Source organism: Pinus tabuliformis, chromosome X, assembly GCF_031772625.1.
Source record: "Pinus tabuliformis cultivar Carrire ecotype Pingquan chromosome X, CPIR1, whole genome shotgun sequence".
Taxonomy (NCBI): Eukaryota; Viridiplantae; Streptophyta; class Pinopsida; order Pinales; family Pinaceae; genus Pinus; species Pinus tabuliformis.
In genome coordinates this window covers 351638439-351662905 of record NC_142308.1, presented here as the reverse complement: position 1 = coordinate 351662905, position 24467 = coordinate 351638439, and positions in this window count along the sequence as shown.

The following is a 24467-nucleotide window of genomic DNA, read 5'->3' as shown; positions in this document are numbered from 1 at the left end:
TGGTGCCTTGCTCTGTAGGTGCTGAAGTAGTGGCTGAAATTGGTGTTGAGCTTGATGTTGTAACAGTGGGAGGGACTGTTGTGGTGGCCGTGGGAGGAGCAACTGTAAGAATATGAGCTGTTTGAATTGGCTGAGGGGCAAACTCTCCCTGTCTTACCTGTAATGATGCCTCCAAGGCACTCTCTGTCTCTACCAGCCTTTTATGTAAGGTTGTAAGCAAAGCTACCACATCCTGCTCCTCTTTTTGTTGTGCCATCTTTGTAGCTTGAGGATGCAATGTGGGTGACAGCCTGATTTGTCTTCTTAGGCAGTTATGTCTTCATCCTTATTTTTTATCAAAGCTTGTACACCCTTGGGATCGGAGGGATCATGTCCCAAATCTATGATAATCTCCTCCAAGGACTTGATTCTATTGTCCTTGGCCTGTGACGAAGCTTTCTCCAACTCAAGTTGGGCAGCATTGTTGTGCAAAGAGTTTTGCAATCTGTGGGCTAACAATGTCTTATCTGCTAGAGTAGAATATACCATCTCCCCAGTCTGTTTGTGCAATTCAATATGGTCCATCGGATGGATATCCTTGGTAAACACTTCCAGATTAGTTCTAATGTAATCAGCAGCTGATTGGGGTTGCTGAGTTGTAGGTCTGAAGTGACCGAGGGTCATTCTTCCTTCCTGGATGTCATAGGCTGCCATTAGCCTTTGTTGATTAGTAGGGGCCATCCTTATTAGCTGGTTGTACAGCTGTAGTCTCACTGGTTCATTCCTAGCCTTGATCTCAGTGAATGCTTTTTTAATATCAGAGGGCTATTTGCCATGTTGCCTTGTGGATGTTACTTCCACTCCCTGCTGTCTCTCTTGCTCTTGCTAAAATTAACTGGCTGATGTCTCCATGCTTGGAGGAATTTGCTATTCTGTGGGCCCCTCTGGTATTTCTTCCTCTGAAAAAGGATTTAACCTTTGTCTCTTCTCTCCTTGCTGCTCTGTAGATGTCCCCGGAGGGGTCTCTTCTTGCCTATCTCTCTTCTTTGCGCTTTCCTCATTAAGAGGTACTAGAATTTGAGTCACCTTTGTTTGTGTAGAAGGGTCTTGCCCTTGGCTTTGTTCATCAGTAGAAATCGGCTGATCTGCCATTGTTTCTTGCTGTCCCAAATCGTGCACTTGTTCTTCTGAATGCTACACCTCTTTTCCTTTATCTGTTGCTGCAGGTGATGCACTTACTTGGGAAGGTTGCTGGTGGGCCGTGGCAGAAGAGGTGCCTTACCCAATGTGCCGAGGAGCTGCAAAAAACACCTGTCCACAAGATTCCAAGTCAATAGATTTTTCCAGATCCTTGATTGCTTTTTCTGTTATTTCTTCTTCAGTGAATTCTTTAACTAGAGTGCCCTTTACCCACTCTTGTTGATTAGCAAATTTCTCAATTTGAGGGATAGTGCAGTGTTCATATGCTGCAAGCATGTTTTGATTCTTCTAAGGCTTATAAAGTGATTGGGGTCATATGGTGCCCAGTAAAAGCTTGTTTTTAGCTTGAGTTTCTCTCTTAGAATCTGGTCAACATCCTTCCATGCTTCTTCCCTCTTATTGAAAATAAGGGGACCCAATTGATTTTTGATTTTTAGCTGTGCCTTTTTGCTTTTGCCAAAGAAATGAATCATATCTGCATTACCAAATTGCCGAAAGTATTCTAAGGAAAATAGTCTCATGGGAACATATTTGGGCAGTCGGTAGGGGGCTAATTCACAATCATAGACCCTGATTATGGTGTGGTTTTGGTAGAAATACCAGTCACCAATGCTGTAGCTTTTGGAAAGCTGTAGAATCTTTTGCATCTCATCAGTGAGTCTGGGGGGAGGATCTGTTGATAGTAAGCAGGTAGCTAGATAGATAAACAGGTCAATGAACTCATAGTATGTGTATGGGGAGTAACTAATATGATGGAATACTGATGACCAAAATATGACTGACCTCCTCTCCCCCCTAACATCCAATTTTTTGAGGACAACTGGGAAGCTTTCAGACTGATAATACAGTAGCAAATGATAGATGTATGAGGTGTATTTGAATACCCTTTCCCTTTCTAGGCTCATGAATTGCTCATGGATCTTGTCAGCAATGAAGGTAGCATAATCATACTGGACAGCAGGGGGCTGTCCTGGAGTGAAGATAGACATCAAGGCAAAGATAGTGATGTCCACAATCTCACTTGTTCTAAATCCCAGGATGTAGGAGATCATATCTATAAGCATTTTTCCCTCCTCAGTAAATGCAACATGGAGATTAGGAATTGTGAATCTGGAATAACAGTCTGGTGGCATAAATAATTTAACAATTCGGTCAATCTCTGCAGAGGGCAATTTTGAGGCTTGATCTAGCAGATTCTTCATGGAAAGGGGAACTAATGGCTGCGTTGGTTTGAATTGCAACATCTCATTGATATACTGAGTAATGTAGAAGAGGACTTTACCAGTAGGGCTCATCACTGCCCTCTGAGAAGGATCATAATTGGAACAACACTAATGGATGAGGTCAGGAAAAACATTTACTGAGGGCAAGTAGTACATGGGCATGTTGGACTCCCATATTCTTAAGGGATCAGTTTTGTTCCTGAACTTATTCCTTATCTCACAAAAGGCTGAAGATGAGGCTTCACTCCTTCCATATCATCAATTTGATAATCTCTATCTGCCAGTGGAAGCCATTCTAGCTGTCTATGGGGTGCATTTAGTGGAGCAATGTTAAGGGAAACTGGGGCCTCCATGTCTTGACAATGATTATAGTTGGATTAGGCCTATATTTCAGCAGAAAATAGAGTTCTGATAATGGTTTTCTGGGCAAGGAACTCACAGTTTCAAGTTCTGTGCAGAGCTGTTTTTGAGGAGTAAAACTTAATGAAATGAAGACTGTGCAAGGCTCTGCAATTAGTACACTGGAAAGGGGAAAAATAAAGGGCTTTAGCAACCTGTTCTTAGTGATTCCGCGGGTGAATTGGAGCTGGAATTTGAGATAGAAATGGCAATTTTATCAGGGGGCAGAGATGCCAGGTTTTGGCCGCAAATGAAGTTATGTGGGGCAGAGAGGAAAAGGTTGCAGGTGCCAATATGTTTTAATGTGGATTTTTAGGTGTATTTGGCTAATTTTGCAGAGAAATCATGAAAAACAGGGTTATTGGTGCTTTTCGGGTAAATACCTGTTCACTTGGAGAAATGCTGTGGTGAATGGCTGCGAGCAGAGGTCGAACAGGTCGGGTTGCAGGTCGAGCAGGTCTTGGCGACTGTCGGGCACGTCGAGTGCGTAGTGGACATGAGTGGCATGCAAAAGTTTGCAACGTTTTCTTGCATAAAAAACAAGAGGAAACGATGTTTTTTGCCACTTTTAACACAAATTTGGGATTTTGCGGCATTTTGGCGCTTTTTTTATATTATGTCAGCATGACGTCATCGGCGGGTCCCGAGTACGGCAGGGTGACGTGGCAGTTGACAGGGCCGACGACGTGGCACAGGACACGGTGGCGGGGTAGGGACGGAGGCAGATGCGGTGGCAATGACATGGGGCAACAATGGGTCGACGCAAGAGTGACGTAAGAGGCGACGTGGCGCTGACATCGGGGGCGGAGAGACAGAACATGGTTTGTGGTTTTATTGGACCGCCTTCTGTACGGGAGCGGTATTTGTCAGAGGGGCTTCGATGTACGACGGTGAAACTGCTAGGCTATCGGAGGCTAATCGTCGATCGTCGGGGCGGCTCCGAAATCGATGAGAGCCGTCGGATGGGGAGGGCCCGATCCGACGGTGGACGGAACTGTGAGCTACGGGTACGATAATGTACGGGGCCCGCTGAATATTATATCATTTGTTTATATGGCGGGGGTTCAAAACTTTGGGTTTGTGGGTTTTGCGGGTTATTTGCGCCGGAAGTGTTTAATGTTTAAATAAACATTTGAACACCCAATATTAACAAAAGCACAAAAAGGGTAGTATAGTAAGGTTTAAGGGTAAAGGGGAGTGGTTATTAGTTTAACCAGAGGTTAAATTAACTCCGGGTTAGGACGCGGAGGGGTTAATAGTAGTCCCGGATGGACTATTATTCCCCTAAACTATATTTATATGGCTATACTTCCATAGGATGGGATATTTAATACATTTTTGGGATTTTATATAGTTTTTTGTAGAAGTAGGGATGGGGAAGTGGTTTCAGGGAGCTATATAATAGAATTAGGGGTTAATGCGAGTTTATGGATTGAAACTGAATGGATGAATGCTAAGTCCATAGTATGAAAACTTAGAGATAGGAAGATGAAAGGAGTATAGAATGATTTTTACACAAGAAATGTGGCTTCTTTTCATTGAAGAAAGTCAAAGCTTGACTTAGTATTTTTACAAAAATGAAGTGATAACAGGTCTGGTTGGGAAGATCCCAAGGTCCTTCAGGGGTGTTTAGTAAACTTGGGGGGGGGGGGGGGGGGTGAAAGGGAGTTAGACATGCTTCCATAATTCTGCCATCAAACCACTGCTTTGGCATTTCTTTCATTGATGAGACAAGCTGTAATTGACAATACATCAGGCGATCAAAACCTTGTTTTCTGCAACCTCAAACTACCTACCCAGCCTACTACACCTAACATTTTTTCTTCCTTTTGAATGGGTGCACTTAGACTTGCAGACCCTGATTAACCCTTTTTCTTTTGACTACCCTCCTATCTAAATCTACCCTTATCTCTTCCAAGGGCCCAGGTTAAGTAGTTGGGCTCCTTAATTTCTCTACCTAGCTACTGATCTGCCAAGCTTGAACTATTTGGACAGATATTCATTCTCTAGTCTAGAAAAAGCAATTTAAACCATGGCTGGTCCATATTGAACTGTTGGGCCATCCATCAAGCTAGCAGTGGCATTTGGACTAACCACTTTCCTGGTCTTTCTTTGGGGTTCATTTTTATCATTTTTTCTGACCAATTGATTTTTCTTGCCCTTTGATTTTTCTTTTAGGGAATGCCCTCTTTACATTTTTTAACTCTCTCTAATTCTTTTACAAAATATGGAACCTTTGCAGCATGAACAGATGAACATATTTGGCACTTCCACTGTCAATCATGAAAAATGAAACCTATTGGTATAGGAACCTAATAGTGGCTCCACTTGGGGATGGCCTTTCCTTGTGAAAGGCCAAGAACAGCAGGTCAGATTGCCTTATTTTTCAATTCTTGCTACAGTTTGAACCTTCCTTCTGTTAGAGACCATTGATCTGAATCTTTGTAACTTGCATGAAGTACCTTTTGAGCTGCTCTGCTTGTGAAATTACAGCTCTGTATTTGCTGGTTTCTCTGAGTATTCATCATCATTTTTATAGTTACCAAGTCTTGCTCTTGATTTCCAATGATAGACTCAAAACATATACCAAAAATGGTGTAGTACCCTGATTTTTCTCAAAATTTGCTTCACTTGCTTCCTTATCTAACCGCTGTAAATAAAATGCTGGAATTACGGATATTTATGTACAATATACAGTGGTGTTATGATGATTACATGGAATCAAAATAGTGCTTGAGCATTCGCCCATTGACTGGGCCTTCTTCAGTATTTGAGCCATCCAAACTCTTCAGAAAATATGTGTTGTTGCCTTGAACAACATAAATAATAAAGGGGCCTTTCCACTGGAAATCAAACTTGCCATGCTTTCCTTTGTCCTCTCTTCTTGAATCCCATCTTAAGACTTTGTTGCCTATGTAGAAATCTTCAACCTTGGTTCTTTTGTCAAACATTTTCTTGAGCTTCTCTTGTAAAATCTGAGCTCTATCGTACACTTGCTCTCTTGTGTGCTGCAAATGGATGGTTTGGTTTATTCTTCTTTGGATATCATTTGGCTCTGCCTGAATCTCTTGCAGCAATTTGATAACAGGGATTCCCAAAGAAGAGGGGAACTTGGCCTCCATGCCATAGACTAACTCATATGGGCTCATCCCAATGGATCTCTTGGTTGACAATCTATTTGCCCATAGGGCATTTACAAGATTTTTGTGCCAGTTCTTCTTGTTCTCCTCCAAGACTTTCGTGATGATGTTAATCAGACTCTTGTTGGATGATTCGGCCAAGCCATTACCTTGAGGGTAATAGGCTGTGGAGTGACCTAAGGTAATGTGGAATTTGTGGCAAAAACTGATCATTTTCTTAGATTTGAAGGCAACAGCGTTATCTGTAATGATCTTCTCAGGACAACCAAATTTGGACAAAATGTTGGTTTCAAGGAATTAGATGATGGTGGAGTCATTGGCTTGTCTACATGGGATGGCTTCAATCCACTTAGTAAAGTAATATGTGGCTGTTAGAATCCACTTATGCTGGCTAGAAGAGGATGGATGGATTTCTCCAATGAAGTCAAGACCCCATTGTTGAAAAGGCTTCTCGGTTGAAATGGGCTTAAGGGGCAAGGGCAGAAGCTTTCTTTTGCCTTCAAATATTTGGCATTTGTGGCATGAAACAACAAACTTTCTCACATCAACAAACAAAGAGGGCCAATAGAAACTAGCCCTTAGTATCTTATCAGCAGTGGAATTCCAATATAAGTGCCCTCCACAGTCCCCTGCATGAAATTCTTTTATGACACTGTCAGTTTCATTCATAGTTAGACAATTCAGCAATATTCCTTCATGATTTTTCCAAAACAGGGCACTATCTAAGACACAAAACTTTGATGCTTTCATCTTTAAAAATCTCTTCTTGGTTCTGGACAACCCTGGAGGAGCACACAGGTTTAACAATATAAAACATATATCAGCATACCATGGGGATTGCAAAAAAGCTTCACTGATCTGTGGAGTCGCCAACTCCTGTTCATTGTCTAGTTGATTAATGTCTAAAGCTTGAAAATTGGTTTCGGACATCAGTTTGGCTAAACCCTGTCCCTTTATCAGCTTGGTGGGTTTTATCTCAATGTCATACTCAAGGATATTGGAAATCCATTTTCCTCTTTTACCTTCTATGCCCTGCTGAGTTAATATGTCTTTTACAACAACATTTGGCACATAAGCAATCACATGTGAATATAAAATGTAAATTCTGAAATCTTTGATTGCTTTAACAAGGGCATATGCTTACTTCTCCATGATTTGGTACTTCAAGGGTGCATCTCTAAGGGTTCGGATGAAAAATGCAATTGGCTTTTCATTTCCCTGATCATCTTTCTGCAAAAGGACAACAACAATGGTGTGTTTAGATGCAAATGAGAAAATGATGAAATCCTTATCAAATTGAGGACTTGTGAGGACTGGGGCTCGGGTTAAGGCAGATTTTATGCCCTCAAAGGCTTGCTTGGCTTCTAAAGTCCATTTGATTTTAGAATCTTTCTTTAGCATATTGTTTAATAGTCTTATGAGCTCAGCCAGATTAGGAACGAATCTTCTCAAAAAGTTAATCTTCCCTAGAAAAGCTTGTAGTTCTTTGATGTTTCTCGATGAGGCACTTGAAGGATAGCTTGAATTCTGTCTGGGTCGATCCTAATGCCATCTTTTGAGATTATATGACCTAGGAGCTTGCCTTCCTCTAGGCCAAACAATGATTTCTTTGGATTCAAAGATATGCCATATTTCCTACAGGTTAGGAACACTTGCCTTAGGTGTTTAAGGTGCTCTTGATCGGATTTTGAGAAAGGAGTAAGGTCATCAAGGTAAACCACTAGGAAATCATGGATTTCCTTGGAAAATGCAATGTCCATGGCCCTTTGAAAGGTAGCACCTGCATTCTTTAGTCCAAAAGGCATTTTCACATATTTAAAGGTTCCCCACGATGTTGTAAAGGCTGTCTTGTTTTGGTCATCCGGGTGAACAAGGATTTGGTTAAAACCTGAAAAGCCATCTGGCAAAGAAATTCTTGAGGACCCCACTACTCTTTGTAGAATGTGGTCCATTTTTGGCAGTGGGTAGTGATCTTTAAGGGAGACTTGGTTCAGATTTCTTAAGTCCACGCATAGTCTAATCTCTCCTGTTTTATTCCTTGTGGGAACAAGATTGGATACCCATTCTGAAAATCTAATGGGTGCTATGATACCAGCCTCAAACATTCTTTTCACTTGTTTCTCAATCAAAGGGAGAAGCACAGGATTGATTCTCCTTAGTTTCTATTTGAAGGGCTTTTGATTTGGCTTTAAGGGAATGGTATGTTGAATAACAGAGGTGTCATAGGACTTAAGGTCCTCATAACTCCAGGCAAATACATCTTGAAACTCTTTAAATAAATCAACATATTTTGGTTTTTGGTCGGGAGGCAAAGACTTGGACAGTTTAATCATTTTGGGCTTCTCTGCTGTCCCAATATTACAGTCTTCCACAACAGTGTTTAAGGGCTGTATCTTTGGCTTTTTGGGGGCATCATTTGAATCAAATATGTCTTCTAATGGAGCGAGGCCAGCAGGTAGAAAATTGTCTTTTAAATCAATCACTTCGGCCTCTGCTTCAGCTATTTCATCTAAATGCATTCGCTTAAGCTCTTGCATGTTTTTCTCATCAAAAATGGTTGGGTGCAGCATTTTATTTGCTGCTTCAGATGTTATAGTTTGCTCATTTTGGCTCATTTGCTGTTGTGGGTCATCCATGGCATCTTCATCAATGTTTAAGCTTGAGAATTCTTGCTGTAAGGTAAGAAAATTGTTGATTTGAGCATCATCCTCAAACACTTGCCAATCTTTGATATTGTGAGGGACAGTAGGCCTGTGCTTTATCTCAGCAGTAAAGTGGTGATTGGGCTCAAAGGGTAGCTTGCAAGTGTTAGCAAACGTAGCTAGACTATGAGCATGCATGTTATGGCTTCTAGAAATCTTAGCAAGCTTGGATTCGGTGAAGGAATTGAGTATTTCTGTGGCAGCAGACCTATAAGCTCTTAGCCTATTGTCATTAGTAACAAAGTTACCTTTCATCTGCTGAATGATCAAATCAGAGTCACCTAGAATGGACACTTTTACAACTCCTAGAGCTTTGAGCAGTTTAAGGCCTAAAAGGGGAGCCTCATAGTCTGCCATGTTGTTGGTGCATTTGAAGTTTAGTCTGTAAGCATGACCTTCTGCATGGCTTTTATGTGTATTGTGAATCCATATTCCTGCCCCTGCTCCTAGCTTATTAACAGAACCATCAAACTCGAAATACCATGTGATTTCTTGCTTGTGGTTAGTGTTAAGAGTTTCAGTCATTTTAGGATTGGGCGGACCTAGGTTTTGTGCTTCATGTGGTTCTTCTTGTATGCTGGTTGCACTAATTGTTTTAACAGTTACATGGGTATGGGCAACCGACTCTTGATTGATGCATGTTTCTTGTTCTAAAGGCAAAGGCTTCTCATCAGTGGGAGGGCAGCTAGCATCACTGAATAATATAAAGGAATCCATATCAGAATGGATTGAATAGATAGGGAAGTTTTGGGGCTTTTCCTCACTACTTACCGCATACTTCATTAGTGTTTCTCTATACAGTCTCTTTGGTTGCCCAAAGACTGAAATAGTGGCATAGGAGAGGTCTAGTTGGAGAGATCCTTGGAGCTTTGCTCCCCAAGATCTTGATAAGAGCATGCCATACTTTGGTGGAATGTCAGCAACCACCATGTCCATTAGGATCATTTTGTTGGGAAATTGGACTAAAGACACACAGAGGTCTTTGATTAAGCCTAAACACTTGACCTGACTAGAATCAAATGAGAATAAGTCTTTGTAGGGTCTAGTGACATCAAGGTTTAGCTTCTCCATTACAGCTTTGGGCATTAGATTGTGTGAAGAACCTGAATCAAACATAGCATTGTGCAACACTTTATCATGAATGTGAAAACTGACATAAAAGGGTAGCACAGCTCCATGTCCTGATTTACCATTGACTTCAGGACCAAAAAGTAATTCAGGTTGATTATCTAAGACATTAACATAATCCCTGTTCTCTGGCATTTGCAGTGATCTTTTGATTTGCTGTCTGTACACATCATGTTTGGCAAGCTCAGAGAGAGGAATAGATATCTTTAATTTACCAATTTCTGCTTCTAAATCAAAAGGTTTTTCTGATTGCGTTTTAGTATTGTGACTCGCAGATTTTCCCTTTTCAATTGTATCTTCAGTGATCTTCTCCTGGTTATCAATGATTTCTTGAGGTTGTTCTATTTTGGGAAGGATTTGTGGAGTGCTATTTACATTGTCTTTTGATGGAAAGGATACAAAAGGCTGGTTATTAGATTGCTGCATGTCAGATACATCCTCTATGGTCACTTCTTTTAATTTTGGGTCTGTTTTATCAACAGGTTCTGTGATAGCGGCCTTGTCCTTTACTTTCTTAGGCTGCTTGGCATCCTTTGGCTTGATGGGATCAGACACATCAATGGTTCTTGTTCTCAATTTGTATTGTTTATGGACTTCATAAACAACTGAATCATAGCCTTGTTTGAAGTCAAATGACTCTCCAGACTTGGTCTGAAATTGATTTATATCATGGTCATCTTGGTCTTCTTGGGTTAGAAATACTTGTTGTTCACTTTTCAAACCCATCAAGTTTATGTGAGTGTCCTCTGTCTGCTCACTAGATGTGGATGCTTCAGCATAGTTTTCATGAAAAGGAGGTCTTATATCATGGTCAGGACTTGCCCTTCCAACGTTTGGGTTCTGATTTTTTCTAAAGTTTGGATTTCTGATAGGATTGTTTTGCTGTCCTTCCCATGAGGCTTTTCTTTCAATAGTTCCCATTCTATTTTCAAAGTTGTCCATACCTTTGATGATTGTGTCCAATTTTTGCTCAAAGGCTGAAGGTTCATCTTTAAAAGTGGTTCTTCTCTCAGCTCTTGCTCTATTTCGCTTGGAAATCAGATTTGCCTCCACACTAATAGTTACATTCTGCATGTCTGCTAAGGTTTGAGGTGCTCTTTCCCTTAATTGATAAGCCATGTCTGAATCAAATCCATCAGGGAATTTGTATAAAGCAAGATCAGGTGGAGGTCTAAGGTTTTGAGGAATAGCGTTGTAAACATTGTTAAACCTGGTAAAATAGTCTAAGACAGCTTCTTGAGGGCCTATTTTGATAGTGTCATACTCGGATAATATGTGCAGAGGGTCCTTCTTCTTCTCCCATCTGTTAAGAAATGTTTGGTAAAGGGCCTTTGGGTCAGCTACGGAATTTGCAGGAAGAGCTCTAAACTAGGGCCTTACATCTCCTGTTAAACTTTGGACAAAAATATTCATTCTTACACTATCATCATCTATTTCATAACTCTCAAAATAGTCTTGCATTTTCTTGGTATGTTGCAAGGTTGTGCCAGAACCAGTAGCATCAAAATAGGTGATTTTGGGTTGATAATCCTGAGGCATAGCCCTCGATTTGCAGGTAACTGTAAAGGTGCATATCTGTTAGCCATATTTATAGGGATAAGTGGAACGACTGGAACAACTGTAATAACAGTGGTGGTAGTGGTAGTATGCGCAGTGAATGGAGGTGTGGAAAAGGTGCTTGGAGAGGTGGATGACAAACAAGGGGAAGTAGGGGTTGAACGAAACAAAACTTTAATAGGGGTTGGAAAATAGCTTGGCTGAACTGTTTCAGGACTAGAATCAGCAAACTCTTCTTGTTTTTGTTTGCTAAGGTTTCTAGAGATTAAATTGGGATTTTCAAAAACAGCTGGTGGATTTGGGTCTGGATTTGACCTAGTATTACGTGTTTTCTTCTTGGGAGCCAGCTTCTAACTTGTTTTTTTGGAATTTTCTGAATAAGATCCCCAGTGGAGTCGCCAATGATGTTATCACTCAGGTTGTCCCTTGGCTCCTTAAGGGATACGACCGAGGTAACCACAAACCAATCTTTGGGCTGCAGGTCCTAGCCTACCTGCAGTCAGAGAGGGCTCTCTCTTTAAAATTTAGCTTTGTTTTGGGTTGATTTTAGGCTAGTTATGGTGTACATGGGTTTTGTTTTGATTTTGGTGGGAAGGAAGATGTTTTCAAGCAGAGTTGGGATGCATAGAGTGAGAAGTTCAAACCATTGGGCATGGAGTCCTGGATTAGGGCTTTCTGTTGCATTTTCTTGGTCACAAGAGGAATACAGAGCAGGATAGCTACACATAGAACAATATCAGGCTGGAATAAAGATGGAATGAAGGTCAGAAATGAAAGGCAACTAAGAATCTTTCATTAGCTGACAGAGAGGGAAGGTGAATGAAAGCTTGTCTAGGAGCAGTCAAGAATTCCTAAATAACAGTCATATGTGAAAGAAACAGGGTAAACATGATAATTTAAGTATGCATATTCATAACCATTTCTGAAGAAAACATATAGAAATAACAAGAACTGAGCATAGAGTGCAGTCAAGCAAAGCCTAAGCTATTCTTCTTTCTTTCTATTTAGATGGTAACACAATGGTGGCATAAACATATATAAACTATAAAAAGAGATAGGATAACACTTATTGAGCCATGTAGTAGCACAAGAATTCCACAGTCACTCTTTGGCCATTGAATAACACAACAGACAGTTCTTCATCCAAAGCATTCCAGCAGTCTTTGATTATAGAGCTCTCAAAGTATACATCGCAAGTCTCGAATGAGGATTATCAACCAACCAACCCCAAATACGTTCTATGGAGAGGTATATATACAAAAACAAGATACAAAATATCTAGGTGATGACTCTTTAAGCAATAAATTATATCACCAACTCTTGTGAGGGAGTAAATGAAGCATTAAACACTGCAGTTAATATTGGCTTGCTAGCTGTCTATTTTGTCAGAAAAATTTGACTTTCTGGGCTGAAAGAGTCGGTTGCCTGCTGCGCATTTATTACGCGTGTGTTGCCCTGATGCTGGTACGCTGCCTGTTGCTGTCTGGGTCTTCATCCTGTGTGCTCAGCTTCTTAGCATTTTGATGAGCTGTAGTTATCATTTCAATTCTGCTTTATGCTGATTTACCTTTGATAGGTGTATCGTGCCATCTGTATATGCTAAACTGTAGCTTGATAAAAAAGAATTAATAAACAAAATCACCTGAGCAATGTCTCTATCATCCCTTTCCACCAATCCTCTGTAGGTAGCTGATGCCTTTGTATCTTTACCAGTGTTTCATCAGCTTCTGTGTATCTATGAAAAGTGGGCTGGAATTCGAACAGGTGGTTTATCTCATGTGCAATGTAGAATAGATTTTCTAATTTATCAAAGACACTCTGTCCTGATGGAGGCCCTGTATCTTCTGAAGTGCTTGAGGAAGCTGTGATTTGGTTGGCAGCAAAATTATTCACTCTATTGGCATAAAGGTCATGTGACAACAGTCTTCCAGCACTAGTTAATAAACTTGGTAGCCCTATGCTATGTAATGCCATGATCTTTGTCTTGAACTCATCCACCTCTGTTTGCATTCTTGGCATTTTCTGTCCAATGTATGCACAAAATTCCTAAGGGTTAACACCCTTTTTATTAGCAAAATAGTTTCAGTCCTGTTACTGATTCCTAATGCTGCCAGCTGCCCTTTGGTGCGAGTATTCAAAAATTGGATCATTCTATTTGCTTGCTTGGGCATATTTCTTAAAGACGCTCTAGCCTTTTGGTTTTCAAACTGAGCCAAGTTTATCAAATCCATTTGCTCATGAATGGTTTCAATGGATTGCCATTGGTCTGTAATGGATTGGCCAATTTTGGCCCACAATATTTTCTTGATGTCTGCTAGGGTCCTATCAAAAGTGAGCTCTTTCTCCAGCTCCTTTATTCTTCTTTCCAAGGTTTTGACTTCTCTTGTCTTCTCAGCTACATCCTGCTTTGATTTGTCATATTTTCCCTCAATTGTAGCCAACGTTTCCTTGGTTTCTTTCAATTCTGCCATTTGCAATTCCAGAGCTTCTATTTCCTTCATCATATTGTCCATTTTCAAGCTGGTGCCTTGCTCTGTAGGTGCTGAAGTAGTGGCTGAAATTGGTGCTGAGCTTGATGTTGTAACAGTGGGAGGGACTATTGTGGTGGCCGTGGGAGGAGCAGTTGTAAGAATATGAGCTGTTTGAATTGGCTGAGGGGCCAACTCTCCATGTCTTCCCTGTAATGATGCCTCCAAGGCACTCTCTGTCTCTACCAACCTTTTATGTAAGGTTGTAAGCAAAGCTACCACATCCTGCTCCTCTTTTTGTTGTGCCACCTCTGTAGCTTGAGGATGCAATGTGGGTGACAGCCTGATTTGTCTTCTTAGGGCAGCTATGTCTTCATCCTTCTTTTTTATCAAAGCTTGTACACCCTTGGGATCAGAGGGATCATGTCCCAACTCTATGATAATCTCCTCCAAGGACTTGATTCTATTGTCCTTGGCTTGTGACGAAGCTTTCTCTAACTCAAGTTGGGCAACAGTGTTGTGCAAAGAGTTTTGCAATCTGTGGGCTAACAATGTCTTATCTGCTAGAGTAGAATATACCATCTCCCCAGTCTGCTTGTGCAATTCAATCTGGTCCATCGGATGGATATCCTTGGCAAACACTTCCAGATTAGTTCTAATGTAATCAACAGCTGATTGGGGTTGCTGAGTTGTAGGTCTAAAGTGACCGAGCGTCATTTTTCCTTCCTGGATGTCATAGGCTGCCATTAGCCTTTGTTGATTAGTAGGGGCCATCCTTATTAGCTGGTTGTACAACTGTAGTCTCACTGGTTCATTCCTAGCCTTGATATCAGTGAATGCTTTTTTAATATCAGAGGGCTATCTGCCATGTTGCCTTGTGGATGTTACTTCCACTCCCTGCTGTCTCTCTTGCTCTTGCTGAAAGGAACTGGCCGATGTCTCCATGCTTGGGGGAATTTGCTGTTCTGTGGGCCCCTCTGGCATTTCTTCCTCTGAAAAAGGATTTAACCTTTGTCTCTTCTCTCCTTGCTGCTCTGTAGATGTCCCCGGAGGGGTCTCTTCCTGCCTATCTCTCTTCTTTGCCCTTTCCTCATTAAGAGGTACCGGAATTTCAATCACCTTTGTTTGTGTAGAAGGGTCTTGCCCTTGGCTTTGTTCATCAGTAGAAACCGGCTGATCTGCCATTGTTTCTTGCTGTCCCAAATCGTGCACTTGTTCTTCTGAATGTTGCACCTCTTTTCCTTTATCTGTTGCTGCAGGTGATGCACTTACTTGGGCAGGTTGCTGGTGGGCCGTGGCAGAAGAGGTGCCTTCCCCAATGTGCCGAGGAGCTGTAAAAAACACCTGTCCACAGGATTCCAAGTCAACAGATTTTTCCAGATTCTTGATTGCTTTTTCTGTTATTTCTTCTTCAGTGAATTCTTCAACTAGAGTGCCCTTTACCCACTCTTGTTGATTAACAAATTGCTCAATTTGAGGGATAGTGCAGTGTTCATATGCTGCAAGCCTGTATTTGATTCTTCTAAGGTTTATAAAGTGATTGGGGTCATATGGTGCCCAATAAAAGCTTGTTTTTAGCTTGAGTTTCTCCCTTAGAATCTGGTCAGCATCCTTCCATGCTTCTTCCCTCTTATTGAAAATAAAGGGACCCAATTGATTTTTGATTTTTAGCTGTGCCTTTTTGCTTTTGCCAAAGAAATGAATCATATCTACATTACCAAATTGCCGAAAGTATTCTAAGGCAAATAGTCTCATGGGAACATATTTGGGCAGTCGGTAGGGGGCTAATTCACAGCCATAGACCCTGATTATGGTGTGGTTTTGGTAGAAATACCAGTCACCAATGCTGTAGCTTTTGGAAAGCTGTAGAATCTTTTGCATCTCATCAGTGAGTCTGGGGGGAGGATCTGTTGATAGTAAGCAGGTAGGTGGATAGATAAACAGGTCAATGAACTCATAGTATGTGTATGGGGAGTAACTAATATGATGGAATACTGATGACCAAAATATGACTGACCTCCTCTCCCCCTAGCATCAAATTTTTTGAGGACAACTGGGAAACTTTCAGACTGATAATACAGCAACAAATGATAGATGTATGAGGTGTATTTGAATACCCTTTCCCTTTCTAGGCTCATGAATTTCTCATGGATCTTGTCAGCAATGAAGGTAGCATAATCATACTGGACAGCAGGGGGCTGTCCTGGAGTGAAGATAGACATCAAGGCAAAGATAGTGCTGTCCACAATCTCACTTGTTCTAAATCCCAAGATGTAGGAGATCATATCTATAAGCATTTTTCCCTCCTCAGTAAATGCAACATGGAGATAAGGAATTGTGAATCTGGAATAACAGTCTGGTGGCATAAACAATTTAGCAATTCGGTCAATCTCTGCAGAGGGCAATTTTGAGGCTTGATCTAGCAGATTCTTCATGGAAAGGGGAACCAATGGCTGCGTTGGTTTGAATTGCAACATCTCATTGATAGACTGAGGAGTAATGTAGAAGAGGACTTTACCAGCAGGGCTCATCACTACCCTCTGAGAAGGATCATAATTGGAACATCACTGATGGATGAGGTCAAGAAAAACATTTACTGAGGGCAAGTAGTACATGGGCATGTTGGACTCCCATATTCTTAAGGGATCTATTTTGTTCCTGAACTTATTCCTTATCTCACAAAAGGCTTGAAGATGAGGCTTCACTCCTTCCATATCATCAATTTGATAATCTCTATCTGCCAGTGGAAGCCATTCTAGCTGTCTATGGGGTGCATTTAGTGGAGAAATGTTAAGGGCAACTGGGGCCTCCATGTTTTGACAATGATTATAGTTGGATTAGGCCTGTATTTCAGCAGAAAACAGAGTTCTGATAATGGTTTTCTGGGCAAGGAACTCACAGTTTCAAGTTCTGTGCAGAGCTGTTTTTGAGGAGTAAAACTTAATGAAATGAAGACTGTGCAAGGCTCTGCAATTAGTACACTGGAAAGGGGAAAAATAAAGGGCTTTAGCAACCTGTTCTTAGTGATTCCGCGGGTGAATTGGAGCTAGAATTTGAGATAGAAACGACAAATTTATCAGGGGGCAGAGATGCCGGGTTTTGGCCGCAAATGAAGTTATGTGGGGCAGAGAGGAAAAGGTTGTAGGTGCCGATATGTTTTAATGTGGATTTTTAGGTGTATTTGGCTAATTTTGCAGAGAAATCATGAAAAATAGGGTTACTGGTGCTTTTCGGGTAAATACCTGTTCACTTAGAGAAATGTTGTGGTGAATGGCTGCGAGCGGAGGCCGAACAGGTCGGGTTGCAGGTCGAGCAGGTCTTGGCGACTGTCGGGCACGTCGAATGCGCAGTGGACGTGAGTGGCATGCAAAAGTTTGCAACATTTGCTTGCATAAAAAACAAGCGGAAACGATGTTTTTTGCCACTTTTAACACAAATTTGGGCTTTTGCGGCATTTTGGCACTTTTTGATATGACATCAGCAGATCTCGGGTACCGCAGGGTGACATGGCAGTTGACAGGGCCGACGACGTGGCACATGACATGGTGGCAGGGTAGGGACGAAGGCAGATGCGGTGGCAATGACACGGGGCGACAATGGGTCGACACAAGAGTGACGTAAGAGGCGACGTGGCGCTGACGTTGGGGGCGGAGAGACAGAAGGCGGTTTGTGGTTTTATCGGACCGCCTTCTGTATGTGAGTGGTATTTGTCAGAGGGGCTCAGATACAATCAAAACGGGACACCTGTCTTTTGTACGGAAGAGAAATCGCAAGGCTATTGGAGGCGAATCGTCGATCGTCGGGGCGGATCCGAAATCGGTGAGAGTCGTCGGATGGGGAGGGCCCGATCCGACGGTAGACGGAACTGTGAGTTGCGCGTATGATAATGTATGGGGCCCGCTGAATATTATATCATTTGTTTATATGGCGGGGGTTCAAAACTTTGGGTTTGTGGGTTTGTGGGTTATTTGTGCTGGAAATGTTTAATGTTTAAATAAACATTTGAATACCCAATATTAACAAAAGCACAAAAAGGGTAGAATAGTAAGGTTTAAGGGTAAAGGGGAGTGGTTATTAATTTAACCAGAGGTTAAATTAACTCTGGGTTAGGACGCGGAGGGGTTAATAGTAGTCCCGGATGGACTGTTATTCCCCTAAACTATATTTATATGGCTATACTGCCATAGGGTCGGATATTTAATACATTTTTGGGATTTTATATAGTTTTTTGTAGAAGTAGGGATGAGGAAGTGGTTCAGGGAGCTATATAATAGAATTAGGGGTTAATATGAGTTTATGGATTGAAATTGAATGGATGAATGCTAAGTCCATAGTATGAAAACTTAGAGATAGGAAGATGAAAGGAGTATAGAATGATTTTTACACAAGAAATGTGGCTTCTTTTCATTGAAGAAAGTCAAAGCTTGACTTAGTATTTTTACAAAAATGAAGTGATAACAAGACTGGTTGGGCAGATCCCAAGGTCCTTCAGGGGTGTTTAGTAAGAAACTTTTGGGGGGGGGGGTGAAAGGGAGTTAGACATGCTTCCATAATTTTGCCATCAAACCACTGCTTTGGCATTTCTTTCATTGATGAGACAAACTGTAATTGACAATACATCAGGCGATCAAAACCTTGCTTTCTGCAACCTCAAACTACCTACCCAGCCTACTACACCTAACATTTTTTCTTCCTTTTGAATGGGTGCACTTAGACTTGCAGACCCTGATTAACCCTTTTTCTTTTGACTGCCCTCCTATCTAAATCTACCCTTATCTCTTCCAAGGGCCCAGGTTAAGCAGTTGGGCTCCTTAATTTCTCTACCTAGCTACTGATCTGCCAAGCTTGAACTGTTTGGACAGATATTCATTCTCTAGTCTAGAACAAGCAATTTAAACCATGGCATAGTCCAGATTGAACTGTTGGGCCATCCATTAAGCTAGTAGTGGCATTTGGACTAGCCACTTTCCTGGTCTTTCTTTAGGGTTCATTTTTATCATTTTTTCTGACCAATTGATTTTTTATCGTCGATCGTCGGGGCGGCTCCGAAATCGGTGAGAGCCGTCGGATGGGGAGGGCCCGATCCGACGGTAGACGGAACTGTGAGCCGCGCGTACGATAATGTATGGGGCCCGCTAAATGTTATATCATTTTTTTATATGGCGGGGGTTCAAAAATTTGGGTTTGTGGGTTATTTGTGCCGGAAGTGTTTAATGTTTAAATAAACATTTGAATACCCAATATTAACAAAAGCGCAAAAAGGGTAGAATAGTAAGGTTTAAGGGTAAAGGGGAGTGGTTATTAATTTAACCAGAGGTTAAATTAACTCCAGGTTAGGACGCGGAGGGGTTAATAGTAGTCCCAGATGGACTATTATTCCCCTAAACTATATTTATATGGCTATACTGCCATAGGGTCGGATATTTAATACATTTTTGGGATTTTATATAGTTTTTTGTAGAAGTAGGGACAAGGAAGTGGTTTCAGGGAGCTATATAATAGAATTAGGGGTTAATATGAGTTTATGGATTGAAACTGAATGGATGAATGCTAAGTCCATAGTATGAAAACTTAGAGATAGGAAGATGAAAGGAGTATAGAATGATTTTTACACAAGAAATGTGGCTTCTTTTCATTGAAGAAAGTCAAAGCTTGACTTAGTATTTTTACAAAAATGAAGTGATAACAGGACTGGTTGGGCAGATCCCAAGTTCCTTCAGGGGTGTTTAGTAAACTTGGGGGGGGGGGGGGGGTGAAAGGGAGTTAGACATGCTTCCATAATTTTGCCATCAAACCACTGCTTTGGCATTTCTTTCATTGATGAGACAAGCTGTAATTGACAATACATCAGGCGATCAAAACCTTGCTTTCTGCAACCTCAAACTACCTACCCAGCCTACTACACCTAACATTTTTTCTTCCTTTTGAATGGGTGCACTTAGACTTGTAGACCCTGATTAACCCTTTTTCTTTTGACTGCCCTCCTATCTAAATCTACCCTTATCTCTTCCAAGGGCCCAGGTTAAACAGTTGGGCTCCTTAATTTCTCTACCTAGCTACTGATCTGCCAAGCTTGAACTGTTTGGACATATATTCATTCTCTAGTCTAGAACAAGCAATTTAAACCATGGCATGGTCTAGATTGAACTGTTGGGCCATCCATTAAGCTAGCAGTGGCATTTGGACTAGCCACTTTCCTGGTCTTTCTTTAGGGTTCATTTTTATCATTTTTCTGACCAATTTATTTTTCTTGCCCTTTGATTTTTCTTTTAGGGCACGCCCTCTTTACATTTTTTAACTCTCTCTAATTCTTTTACAAAATATGGAACCTTTGCAGCATGAAAAGATGAACATATTTGGCACTTCCACTGTCAATCATGAAAAATGAAACCTATTGGTATAGGAACCTAACATCTGGTACAATTTAACCTATGGATTGAAGTTCATCTCTAATTCTATATATCCTTAAAAAGAAGGAAGCCACAATATCATCCTTTGTATTTTTTGTAGCCCTTAACTCATTCTTCAAACTTTCTACTTGACCGATGTTCTTGTTAGTGAATAATTTTGACAAAGCTTCATACCTTTCTTGAGCATGGTCTATATTGGAAATGTATGGGAAAATATTGTCCTTTATGATTTCTACCATTAATGTCATAGCTAATATATCTGACTCTTTATACTTCACCTTGTTGGCATCACTAGATTCTTCGGTAGGTCTCTTCGCCTTTCCTTTGACCAAATCCAAGACCTTGTTCTTTTCAAGAATAATGTCACTTCTCTTTTTCCAAGACCTTTAGTTTGACACTCCTTCCAATTTGTTCTCACTCTTTATTTTGTTAGGGATTGTCCTTGAATATAGTGAGATTCTTCTCTTATAAGATCTCCTTATATGATACCTTGATCAATCCTTTAGATTCCTTCCAATAGATACTTAAAAATTGTCTTTTTCCTCCTTCACGTTAGCCCTGAAACCATGTTAGAAAATCAGAAAGGTAGAAATATTTTCTTATATAGATAATTACTTGTGATTATATTGTCTTTATTTTCTTATTTTTTATTTTAGTTCATCAAGAAATTACCAAAATAATAACACAAGGAGAATATATGTAGGCGGATAGCTAGGGAAAAACCCCTATCTAGGGGAAAACCTAGTCAACAATTCTTCCTTTAATAGTTTCTAGAGATTATCCAAGACTCTTTGACCTAGAAAAAGACTTACTCCACACCAAGTCAGCCCTCAATCCTTCTTGTAAATGATAACCCTTCAAAAGCAACTTCGACCTAGCAACATAAACATGCAGTAGCAACTTCAACCCAGTAGCAGCAACAATAGCAACAACTTCGACTAGACTAGGAAAACTTCGATCTCCCTTGATACACCTCAAAAGTGAGAGAGCATTGGCCCAGAATTTTGATCTTGGTGTCTTCTATCTTTTTCCAAAAACTCGCACCCCTTTCCATCTCTTCTTCCAACCCTTTTCCAATTTCACACTTCCCAACTTCTAGCTTCAAATATTGAACTATGTGTGAGAGAGTGAATTGCTCCAAATGAATTCAAATGAACTTGTATATATAGCCTTACAGTGAGGTCGAATTACCCTTCTTGAGGCTGACTTGATCATATTGAGTTTGACTTGGTGTGGAGGAGAATAAATTCATTTTGACTAAAAAATAATTCTTTTTACATGATTCGAAAGCCCAAGAAGGGTCCCTTTTAATGTACAATGAATCTAATGACTCAAAATAAATCCTAGAAGTCCTCAGTAGGGACTTTGACCTAAAACATGATGACCCAAGCATGAAACTCATGCTTTAATAAGTCATAATAATAATAATAATAATAATAATAATAATAATAATAATTTCTTCAATCTTTTGATAAGTACATTTCATTGTGACTCAAATACTTTTTTGAAGACTGAACCTAGTTACATATTTCAACATCTTGGAGGGCCTTCCTATATATTTAACGACTCATACAAAAATGTAACATGCCCAAGAAGGGTCCTTCATACATGACATTGACTAATATTGACTTTTATGACTAGATGACAAAACCTAAAGGTTCACAATGGGAACCTTAACTAAAATAAAATTCCTTGATCATGAAACCCATGATTCAAGTAATTACAAAATAATTTTATTTTATTCTTTTCATCAATTACATAAAATCTCAATTACATATGTCATTATGAAGACTGAGCCTAGTTACACTTTATAACAGTAGAATCTCGCACATTGACCACAAAATCCTTGAACTCAAACACAATGATAGTTTGGCATGCCATGAGGGTTTCTGAAAACATTTGATCATACAAATTAATTTAATATTTAATTAAATTTTAATTTTTAAAATTATTTTCAAAATTTATTTATTTATTTTATTATTATTATTATTTTTTTTTTGTTGTGGAAAAATCGTAACTTTCTATTAACTATAAAAAGTTACATAAGTATATGCACATAGTGCATTCTGTTATAGTCCCAAGATGCACCACTCAAAAATATGGTGTCCATAGAATCATAACAAAAAAATAAATAAAAATAAAATAAAAATAAATAAAAGCTAAAAAATAAAAAATAAAATTAGGGCTAAGCAGAAAGTCTTAGTCACCCTTTTCTCCTTTCTACTTTTCTACTTTTCGCCATCCTCCTTGATCAGGTGAGGTTGTTACAATAATTAGTTTGTTCTCTTCTGTCTTCCTCGGATGTTCCTTATCTGAGTCTGAACTCCCAAATGTATAAGGATGTTTGAATCTTGCTATCTCCTTCTCCATCGACATTTCTTGCCCTGAGTCACCTTCTACTCTTGGATTTTGCGAAACTTATCTCCCCTGTTTCGTGCTAGGTCAATTATTTTTTTGCTGAAGATGCCTGTGGATTTGGGATTTCTTCAGTGATGGGGGGTTCCAAGTCCCCCTCTTCCTCTTCTTCTCCTGGTTGTGGTGTTGGGAATGTCATCCCTTTGGCTTTTTGAATGATTTATTTTTCCTCTTATGATCTTTCTTTTCCAAGGGACATGTGGTTTTTAGATGTCCAGTTTGAAGACAAAGACGACATTTCAAAATTTAATTGTTATATCAAATATAAAATAATATTTGAAAATATATAAAATATGAAAATTCCTATTGGTCATATAGATGAAAATATTTTAGTATGTTTTTTTCATCATCTCCTTTATAATTTTGGTGGAGAGAAAATTAAAAAAATTATTAATAATTTGTAACTATTTATAAATGGGTTGCATAAATTATTGATACATGGTTTCAAAATATGCCTTGCTAATATAGTGAACACTATGTTGATCATGGAAAAATGTCAAAACAACATGTATGTTAATCAAAAAATTATTATAATGCACTTTATGCAATATCAAATATTAGATGGAGCATTGGAAATTAAACTAAACTTGATTCTTGTGTGTTTAATACCTCTTTTTGTAATCCAATCGTTGCATTGATAATTAAAACAATTACATAATGTCTAAGATACATTCTATCTCTGGCCCGCCATTTGGGAAACTGGACTAGAGACAAAAGAGTATTGATTCAAAGATACCAAAATTAAACAAAAAAAACCATGACTTGTCTAAAGAGATAAAAGCGATATTGTTGCCCCATATATGGGGAAACCAATAGTTTAATTTAGTAAAAAATGTGGCATTAAGACTCTGCAAGTTAAAAAAGGATTGTCTAAAGAAAACGAAAATAAGTTTAGATACAGGGAAGAGATACCCTAATGGAACTAGCATAATAGTCCATAAATTAAACATTAGAAACTATAAGAAAAATTGAGCCTCAGGAGGATATTAAAGTGTCCAAGTTGATAGGTTTCTCTTGATCTTTCATGGTGATGGAATAGGGTAATTGAGGGGTGAATCCATCTCAATATAGGCATCCTCCCTTTGACATCCAATGACATACTCTTCAACTCATCCAACCTGTGTATTAGATTAACTTGAGTTTGGCGTCTGCCCACTAGAACCTTACCAAGGAAAAGCTTCACATGCCAATAGATGTCCACCATATGGATGTAATAATTTTTTCGCCCATGAGAGTTACGCGTGTATCACACCCATAGAGTGACCATTTTCGTAACCTCTAAGTCAAGGATTTCTTGACGAATTTCCTCTTCAAACAATCCAAATTTCTTCTTGAATGTATGACAGTGTGTGTTCCTAATATCCATGAGTTGAGGAATTTACCCGAAATTGCATCGTATAATCACCCACTATTTCTTGACCACCTCCTTTGTGGTAGTGTTATCATTGTCGCATCATGATTGTGTGAGGTAGTGATACTTATCTAGTGCAGAGATGAGAGATGGAAGAACAATTTGTAAAAAAATGCACTAAGATTATATTTCTAGGAGGGAGATACTTCTGCCGAAGTCTGAGCAAGCCCCTCTCCTTTGGTAAAAGCCACCAGAGACTGAGGGAAATCCAAAGGAGAGAAGACAACCAACAATTCCCAAGATGTAAAGCCTTGGTCGAAGGACAGGGTTGAAACTGAGAGCAACATAAGGATGTGATAGAGGAGTAATAGTAGGGCTAGAAGGTTTATGAGGAGGAAGAGCATAGTTGCGAAGGGTCTATATGTTTCCAACTGAACCAAGGTTAATTCATTCCAAGTGTACGTTTCCACCTTCCTTAGTAGGTGAGACACATTT